The following is an 8,334-nucleotide window of genomic DNA, read 5'->3' on the forward strand; positions in this document are numbered from 1 at the left end:
GTATGTATTCCTAGATTGCAAGGAAAGCTTTTTAGGGGAATATTCACACCTGTGATATTCCTACTTGCATTCTGAGGTGCTAGCCACTTGCCTGCAAAATGACATGTCCACCATTTCCCACTTGAATCTAGTGCAAATGTTTTATCTGGACCAAGCTAATATTTGGCATGATTTTAAAAAGCAGCATGGGCAGTAAATATATACTCTTTCAGAGATGCTCTGCTTATTCCTGTAGAGGAAATAAATTCTGGTGACAAATTCTTCCTCTCCACAAAGAATTAAATCTGTGTTTATATTTTATTTATAATTTGGACTTGCAAGGTTAGATTTACTATTTGTTCCCTTGTATAAAATGACTCCAAAAATGTCATCTCTCAAGAGAAGCTCTCCCACTTTCCCTAAATCAATTTGCTCAGTGTATTTCTCCTCTTCATGATTTAGACATTGTTTTAGATCATTTCCTTTTATTGACAGTGAGTCTAATCTGTTGACTTTCTGAAACATTAACTTCTCAGATATTGGCATGGCCTGTTAAGGATGGCAACATTATAGATTCTTCTGTTGATCTTTTCAGGGGGACATAGACTCACAGAATCTGTGTGTAAAGGGGATGGTGCTGACAATGATGATGATGAAAGTGATAATAGTAGTAGGAACAGTAGCAGAAACAGCAGCATTTATATATATATTTATCACAATTTATCGAATTCTTTAGCCAAAAGGCCTCCTGGAGCTGCTTTCATAAATCACTTAGAAAAATGGTCAATGTCCATAGGTTTTCAGTTCCCCAGAAGAGCCAGCCTGTGTGGCCTTGGGCAAGCTGCACCGTCACAAGATGGCCCCAGAGGAAGGGAATGGGAAACCACTTCTGAGTATCCTTTGCCTAGAAAACCCTGGAAAAGGATTGCCATGAGTCAGAATTGACTTGATGCACATAGTTAAAAAGAATTAAGAATTGCCTTTTTATTTAGAGCTCCTTGTCTTTAAACCTATATGATAGTTTCACCATATCATAAATGGCTGTAACTATGAACTATGGCTAGAATAACAATGGAATAAATTGATTATATTAAGAAAAATATGAATACCTACAAACTCCTTATTCAGGAAGAAGTAGACTTTAAAAAAAGAAATCAAACCTGACAGCTGTTCACATTCCTTGTGTAAATAATCTCTGCTCAATCAACCACTTTACCTCAGGAATGTCAGCAGCATAAGGTCTGAGCTCTAACTCCATTTTTAAAATTCCCATTTGCCAGTTAGGAACAGACTGAAAGTTACAAATTTTCTTAAGCTGAGCAACAGGATTTCAACCACCGAAAGGTAAGTGTTTATTTTACAACTTCTGTTAATTCATTGGGTCTCCTGTGGTCAGGACTAGCAATTGGATTTATCTAGAGAACTTGTAATTTAGACTATTATTAGCAAAAGCCAAAAAAGGGTACGCAGGGTGATTATTTGAAAATTTTCAGGAATGTTACCTCACTGATTTTTCTGACTACATTGATAACATTCTGTCTATAGAGGAAACATAGCTCTGAATTGTTTGGAAAGGAGAGATAATTTGAGTTATGGGATTTTGGTTGTTATGAATTAGATTACTATCTCGGGATGTTTTTTTCTTTAATATTTGGTAGCTCTGGAAAATAATTATTGACTCTCTCTTTTGCTTAGAAGCTTATACCAACAAAATTAGTTGATACTGATAGGAGGGAACAGTAGCTTGATGACTTCAGCTAATTAAGAAACCTGCAAGTGCTATGAATAAATACTGTGTGACCCTGATTTTTCATTGGAGTAAAAGAAAATTAGCTAGACCAAAGGCTGTTAAAAGCACATGACAATCTGTGAAAGCACTATCCCAGGTTTCTGTGAGCCTTGTCCAGTGTTTGTCAGGATGGGCTTCTAAGCAGCTATGAAAAATGTATTACAGTATTTTTCAAATTGTTTTCAAGGCAGCTCAAAAGTGCCAAGTTGCACAAATACTGTATCCCCTCCCTCCGTAGCTTATCCACACCCACACACCACACCCATGCACCAAAAGCCCTTAAACGCTAGCAAAAAAAACCCTGTTTCCCTTCTACTCTCCAACTTCAGGGCAACTACCACTGTGTAAGCAAACTTCTGGACATTATTCTTTCTTTAGCCATTGGATGGGTCCAAGCTGGTCTTCCCCATCTCATAACGTTTTTCTCAGTAGTCTTTGGTCCCTTTGCTGATGAAAGAGGCCCAAGCATATGTAGGAACAATTTGTAATTTGGTTGTTTTCTCTTTATTATAGACAAAAGCATGGAGAGATCTGCTTAGTCTTACGCATTCCCTCAGAAAAAGAAAGATGATCAGCCTGGATGTGTCATGATTAAAATACATACAATTTTTTCACTTATGGTCAATGGCTTCATTCTTTGAGAGAGAGCGAGAGAGAGAGAGAGAGAGAGCCTGGAGCTGTATCTTCACTTATCTGTCTTCAGAGAGCAAAAAGTGGAGGATGGAAGAAAGGTGGCTAACAAACCAAGAGACAGGATGAAAGCAGTAGTATCAAGTGCTCTCAGGCATGGAGAGGGGAAAGCTCTAGATTTAGTGGCAGCATCCTCTCCATGGACATACTGCTCAGCATTAAAGGGAAAGCTTGCAAGATTGTATTTTTCAAAGAGTATGTTTGATCGATAACATTTTAATTTTGTCCTTTACTAAGGGGCAGCACATATTGTTTCCCTTTTATTCTCACAAGAGTCCTGCGATGGAGGTTAAACTGACAAGTTAGGACTAGTCTACACAGGTTCAATTGGAGAAGGCTGGATTAGGCTAAATAGAGTCCTTAAGGTTGAGGAGACGTCTGGTATGCCATTTGGTATGATCCTTACATCCAAATGGCATACGCACCTCAAGCAACCCTATTTGGTCCACTGTCCTGTTGAAAACAGTAAAACCAAAAGAAAAAAAAACCTCCTCCTTTCAATTTTTTCCCATTTTTTTCTAAACAGTATAGCATACCAGCACTGTCATAAGTAGATTTTTAATAACATATTTTGCTTCTTCAGGGAAAAACTGCTGAAGCATTTGATTTCCCAGTATCTTGAAGTGGCTAGACTGCTTTCCTAAGCCACTTAAAAATATTATGAAATTGAAAGTGGAAGGCAAAATTAAAGCCACAAGCTCCATTTTTTTCATTACCAGTGATCACATGTGCTGGAAATGAAACCAAAACAGAGCAATTCTATCTGCAGAAAAACAAAGAAACAAACAACACATCTCAGAAAAACAGTAGCCCCTGACAGGGACCCAGAGAGATGCAGTTGGGGACACTCTGTAGGCAGGCTGGTTTGATGTTGTCTGATAGCTAGAAAAAGTAGTGGATTATTTCTCTACCTCCCTACAAAATAAAACACAACAGAACAAAACAAGTCTCTAGCTCTAATAAGTAGCCAAAACGTGTGATCACTCCTTTTCCCTCTTCCCTTCTCACAAAAAGGTAGACTTTTACTTTCTTCCAATTTGTTTTCCTAACAGATAGCTTGGCAGATATTCAAGGCCTAAAAGATTTCACTGTATTATTGCTACTATTTATGAATTATATTTTAATTTTGTTATTGCTATTATTGTATAACATTATTATTAACAATATTTTACTATGATAGTCTGTTAAATTGTGTTTCAGTATTATAAGATTGCATTTTAAATTACATTCTACACAGCCTGGCTTATGTTCCCATTATATTCAAGTCCACCCTGGTCCTCAATATTTGGATAAAGATGGGATAAAAATAAATTAATACAAATAATAATAACATATAACAATTTTAAAGTGCTTTGACCATAAAAAGCACTTTTCCTACATTACGTGAGTGATATTTGCAGCAACCACAATCTTGAGTCAGAGTGTCAGTATAATTGGCATAAGACTGAGCAATGGTGAAGTTTAGATTCAGTACTTAATGGCTAGAGTGTGAGGGAGTCTCTAGTTCAGCCTCTCCATTACTCAGAGTGACGTGAGTGCCAGAAGTGATGGTCTACTCTTAGTGAGCCTTCACCACCTCACCTCACCTCTTTTCCGTCCCTGTTCCTCACTAAACACTGCTCCCTTTAAACAGAAGAAAGGTAGGCTGGCAAGCAGCAATGATGAGATAGGGCAAGGAGAAAGAGAAGAGGGAAGCAAGGTGCACATGGAAGAGGTAGGAATGGGGACAAAGGAGAAAGGAAGTTTGGGTGAGGTAAAACTTCATATTAATGGGGTAAAGCAGCATCTCTTTTCTTCCTGCTCTGCTTTTCCCTGGGGCTTGCTGAGAATTTGCAGCCTCCTGCAAATGGAAACTTCCCTTGTTTTCATTCAACAGGTATTGCTATTGTTCCCTTGCTTGAATAATTTGTTGTACCTTGCACATGTGGACAGTCTTTGGCTCTGAAAACCTTTGCCACTTCTAAAATGTGTGTTGTGTGTGTTGCCAAGTTTCAGGTTTAGATTTGGAGGCTCAGATTTTGGAATTCATTCTCTGGGTTTCAAGCTTTGGCTTTGAACTTTCAGAGAATAGAGTGGTGCTTCTACATTAGGGCTGCACTCATTTTTGTTGCCAGCGGTTTAGACATTAATGGCTGTGTGTTGCGTTATTTTGAGGGGACAGCACATTTACACTGTTATACAAGCTGTATACTCACTGCTTTACATTGTAGCCAAGTGTAATTTCTTCAGTGTTGTCACATGAAAAGATATACTAAAATATTTATGAAATGTGAGGGGGTGTACTCACTTCTGTAATATACTATACTTTCTTTCCATTGTGGGTTGTAGCCTTCGTCCTATACATTTCTCCCCCAAAACTGAGGGGGACAGACCTTTGGTAGTACTTCTTCAACCACCTTTAATTGCATAATTGTGAGTCCATACTATATATTTATCTGCCACACATTTTTCTATTGTTGGTGAAGAGTTTGCCACTGATAAGATCACAAGAACACAAACCTAGGCCTCAGATATTGGCCCTGAAATATCATGCAATGGAATGGAGCTGACTTGGAAATCCTAGTGCTTGTAGTTATTTCTCTCTCTTCTTTTCTAAGTATCAGGGACAATGACATATTTTTTTCTCTCTCTCTTCCCCCTTTCTCTCTCACACACACATGCACGCACACGCACACATGTAGTGAACCTTCCAAGAACACCTTATTATTGGAAGTGGAGTATGTAGCCACTGCTCAGATGCAACAGGGACAGTACTGGTATGTAAATGTTACCTAATTATTAAATAAAATTTATTTATTTATTTATTTATTTATTTATTTATTTATTTATTTATTTGATTTATATCCCACCCATCTGGTATATTCTACCATTCTGGGTGGCTACCAACAAATACATATACATTAAAATAATGCAGATCCAATTGCCATAATCAATAACAAGAACAGTGCAAAAATATAATAAATGATAAATAACAAAAGAAAGAAGTTAAATGCTGGCAGGAGGGAAGGCCTGGGTGTACAGCCATGTTTTTAGTTGGGTTTTAAATGTACCCATTCTGTTTTATGCTTAAAATATTTGATTTATTAATTTGGGGTTAGAAAAGTGGAGGTGTCTTATACATGGAAAAATATGGTAATTTGTATGATATATAAATGAGGCATCACATATTTAGCTGGCTGGATAGCTCAGGGAGTTAGATACCTCTCTGTGCAGCCAGAGGTTGGGAGTCCAATTACCCACAGTGCCTCTGTTTCAAAGAACCAGCCTGTGTAGCCTTAGGCAAATTGCACAGTTTCAGGGCACTCCCAGAATAAACCACTTCTGAGTACTGTCTTCCTAGAAAACCCTGAAAAGGATTGCCATAAGTCAGAACTGACCTGACAGCATAAAATTATTAATTACTATCACAGATTTGCAGAATAAAATATGGTGACCCTACACATCCCTTGCACGTCTATATGAATATCTGGCAGACATCTTTTCCATTAATATATATAATCCATTTAAAAGCCCCTTTTTTAAAAAGCCTGTTAAAAAAAATCTCATGGCCCCCATCACATCCTGTGATAGTGAATTCTGTATGTTAACAATGAATTGTATACAGTACTATTTCTTTCCTTCCTGATCGGAATCTCACATTGTTTAAAAAATACTTGAAAATTCCATAGGAAAGCATGTAGTGGGTCTATTTCAAAACAGACTTTAAATGAAAGGTAATATTCAAAATGAAGAAGTGATAACAATTGGCCTTGGCTGATCTTGTTAAGAAGTGAGATGTAATTCTGAGTCCTGTCTCAGGGCTTATCAGTAGCAGTACCTCTCAAACATGAGATTACTAAATGTTGCTATTTTCAAGCAAAAGGAACAAGGAAATCAATTATTTCCATCACTCACACGGACGTTACAATATGAGTGTATTCATTCTTTCCATTTTCTTTCTTCAGGGACACATTCCGGCATTCAAAAATATGACTCCCACGTGGAAGACAATTTTACAATCAATATTATGCAGAGATACCACTGTTTTGCATTAGGATTTGCTCATTGCTCTCTTTAATTCTGACATGGAGTTTGAATACAGAACTGCTAGTGTCTGAACAAGGAACTAAATTCTGGACTCAAACAACAGTTTGCAGTTTACAATCACCCATGAAGCATCTATTGTATTCTAAAATATTTTGATCCACCTCTCCCCACTTGAGAATGGCTGTGGAACCTGATCTCTTTGGATATTATTTTTTCACAATCTACATGCCAATACACAGAGGAATTATATCAGGAAGATCTGGATGTCCCGGACAACCCAGATAGTGTGGTTGCTGACCTTGAGCCAGATATCCTGGAGAGTAAAGTCAAGTGGGCCTTAGAAAGCATGGTTAACAACAAGGCCAGTGGAGGTGGTGGCATTCCAGCCTAACTTTAAAATCTTAAAAGATGATGCTGTTAAGATGCTACACTCAATATGCCAGCAAGTTTGGAAAACTCAGCAGTGGCCAGAGGATTGGAAAAGATCGGTCTACATCCCAATCCCAAGGAAGGGCAATGCCAAAGAATGCTTCAACTAGTCAATGTTTCTTCTTTCCCTTGTAGTACAGGAACATAGAATAGTTCTAGATATCTGTATATACCAAACCCTGCTTTTATCCATGACTAAGACAAACTTCCTCACTCTCCAGTGATAAACTTATGTTAATCAGATGGACTTACTTGCTGGAAACACTGAAATGTACATAACCAAGTTACTTATTGGTCTGTTTGAATTTATTTATTTAAAATATTTTACCCCACCTTTCTTCTTAAAAAGGACCCAAGGTGGCTTATATAATTAAAAGACAATATTAAAGCCAATGGCAGTGAGTATATGAATACTAAAATGTATCAAACAAATTCCATACTAAAAATCATAAGCAAAATCAAAACATATTCAAACCAGTAAAGTACAAAAATCCATTAAAAAATCCCAATCAGGCAGCCAGTTACTCAAGGAGACCATGCCTGAAAAGAAAGGCCTTAGCCTGTTTGTGGAAGGGCAGTGAAGACAGGGGGTCAGCCTGTGGGAAGAGGTTTTAAAGTTTGGGAGCATCAACCGAGAAGGCCCTCTCCCAAGTCTCTACCTGAAACACCTGTGAATGTGGCAGGACTAAGAGAAAGGCTTCTTCTGATGATCTTTACACTTGAGCAGGTTTCCTTTCCAGCTTCAGTGCTCACCTACCAGGTCTCACCTCCTTTGCGAGCTGTAATGTTGAAGAGTTCTGTGTCTCATTTGGTTTTAGAAACAACTGGCCACTTGTCAAAGTCTTCTAGCTAAGTTCTTTGATAAATTTATTCTAGTGAAAATCAGTTGATTCAGTTCTTTTGACTAGCCCAATAGAAAGAAATAAAAGAATGTTCTGGAAAATGAGCTGACTTTTCTGTGTGGAAAACCCTGTGTCTCCCATGCATTCAGATCTGAATTCAAGAATCATGGAGGCTGCTGACACCTAATGTTTCAAAATCAAGAAGGAACTTCCACAGATGCCCATCCCTGGACCTCGGAAGGTGCACCTCTTCCCTGTACTCCCCAAATTATCTCCTTGCTTACAGAAAAAAAAAATCTCTCACGGCATTTTAAAAACAAATTTAGAATTTGTGGGGGGCATGTGGATACAGAGTGCTTAAGCTCCCTTGACATAACGAAACTGTTCCCCAAGAGCTCAAATTTTGGTGCAATTAAAAAATGAGAAGGGAGGCCTGAGGGGAGGGGTAGGAGAGTTGGGGAACGATATTTGCTGGCTTGGGAGCCACATGTATCACACTTTTCCTGTTCCTGTTCTAAGCAGACAGTGAAGAAGGTATTGCAATGTGTAATACACTACAGTATTAGAAAGGCAGTCTCC

General features: G+C 38.1%; 1 long non-coding RNA gene across 1 annotated transcript; it reads left to right on the forward strand.

Annotated features, from left to right (window-relative positions):
* Positions 1-4,733: 4,733 nt before the first annotated feature.
* LOC140705617 (uncharacterized) lies at positions 4,734-7,395 on the forward strand. Its single transcript, XR_012085043.2, has 2 exons — positions 4,734-5,214; positions 6,403-7,395. It is a non-coding gene; the product is annotated as an uncharacterized LOC140705617 (long non-coding RNA).
* The last annotated feature ends 939 nt before the right edge of the window (positions 7,396-8,334 follow it).

The sequence above is a fragment of the Pogona vitticeps genome, chromosome 3 (assembly GCF_051106095.1).
Source record: "Pogona vitticeps strain Pit_001003342236 chromosome 3, PviZW2.1, whole genome shotgun sequence".
Classification (NCBI taxonomy): Eukaryota; Metazoa; Chordata; class Lepidosauria; order Squamata; family Agamidae; genus Pogona; species Pogona vitticeps.